We start from the raw sequence: 1,639 nt of genomic DNA, 5'->3' as shown, positions 1-1,639 counted from the left end.
ATTCTGGGGGCGGGGTGGGGGGTAAAGGGTGGGTGGTGGGGCGGAGTGATGGCATTATTCAATCACCTTTTCCCCTGTAGCAACCAGGCCTTTGTTCTTCTAGGCGAAGTTTTGGGAAGTAACAAAGTCTTCAGGAAGATCAACTTCAGAATCCATGAAGAACGCAGGTGCTACCTTCATTATTTTAAAGACAGAAGTTGTTGAGTAGCCTGCCACATTAACAGTTCGAGGCAGGTAAGAGTTCCAAGTTTCTGTGGAATCTAACAACTTAGGATGTGCACCTCATTCAGATCACAAACCTCTTCATTATCATCTAAATGAAAGCTGTAGTCATGAGGCCAAGGTGAGGGATAGCCAAGGACTCTGATTCGCCAATAGATCCTGCAGAAGTTCTTTTGGAGACTGGCGGCTCAGGCAGTTCCTGAGCTGCAATGTCCACTTTCGGTGGGGTCACGGGAGTCGAGGGCTGAGCAGAAGGCTGTGTGAGGTTATCGGGTGGAGGGACAGGAGAAACCACAGGCTCGGAGGAACTGGTCTCTTTATTTATAAGCAGCACGAGGGTAGGTTCCGAGGGATTCTTTAGATGGATCGGGTATTTCCTTGGTCCGTGCTGGCCCATTTCTGGCACCTCAGCTGTGTGTCAGGTGCTTGAGTGGCTAACAGCATATCAAAAGTACAGTGATGACAGAATTCTTCTAGAGTTACATAGGAAGATCTACTGCTTATGGAGTCATCTGGCACGTTTCTGATGCTTTGCTGTAGCCACGTGTGTTAGTCTGGGTAGACCAGAGAAACAAATCCAGAGAGCCATTCATAAGAAAGAGCTTTATATACAAGAGCAGTTGAATATTGAGAAAACATCCCAACCCAGTCCAGATCAAGTCCCTAAGTCTGATATTAGTCCATGTGTCCAATACCAATCTGTCCAGTCCTCTTCAGAATCATGAAACACATGTGATGACTTCGAATGCAGGAAGATCACAGGCCAGTGCGTGGGAAGTCTTATGGATCCAGTGGCAGTGTAAGCATCTCAGCACTGGGAGGGTGCTCCACGTGGCTCCTCAGGCTCCAGGGCTTGAGTCTCCAAGGGAGTGAGCATGTGTCTGGCCTACAGAAAGCCATTGATCTCTTTAGAGCCTCCAAACGAGGTCATCAAGCTGCAGATTGTCAGGCTCAATAAACTCCACCCCATTCACTGTAATATTCTCAGATTGACAACAGATTATGTAACTACCACACCACGACTTCTGCTAATCGAGTTCTCTTTCCTTCAGTCCTCGATCTTCCATTTCAGCTTTAAGACACCTTCACCTATCGATGACTTCTTTCGCATTACAACCAGCACCTATTGGATGCTATTTTGGGGGGGACTTTTTCCAATCACGTCAATTCCTTCCAAGACATCCGTGATATCATACATTCTTTACCTCACTGCCAAAGTGTCTGCAGCAGTGGGCTCTAGGCTCTGGGCTCTAGGACACTGTTCTTGGCCTGCTGCGGAAGCAACACAAACTTGGTGGTGAGCAGCCCAGGTTCTTCTCCTGCCTGCCTGCCCCTGGCCCTGCCCCTGCTGCCCCTGGCCCTGGCCCTGCCCCTGTGGCGCCTGCTTGCTCCACTGCCGCCCTCTTGCCCTCTTGTC

The 1,639-nt window shown here is 49.4% G+C and overlaps 1 pseudogene; it reads right to left on the bottom strand.

The window, feature by feature from the left end:
• Positions 1-260: 260 nt before the first annotated feature.
• The window catches only part of LOC101651928, a 16,334-nt pseudogene continuing 14,955 nt past the window's right edge, over positions 261-1,639 (bottom strand).

This window comes from Echinops telfairi, unplaced genomic scaffold, assembly GCF_000313985.2.
Source record: "Echinops telfairi isolate 266 unplaced genomic scaffold, ASM31398v2 ScPeMD7_7474;HRSCAF=8512, whole genome shotgun sequence".
NCBI lineage: Eukaryota > Metazoa > Chordata > Mammalia > Afrosoricida > Tenrecidae > Echinops > Echinops telfairi.
This window is presented reverse-complemented; position numbering and strand designations above follow the sequence as displayed.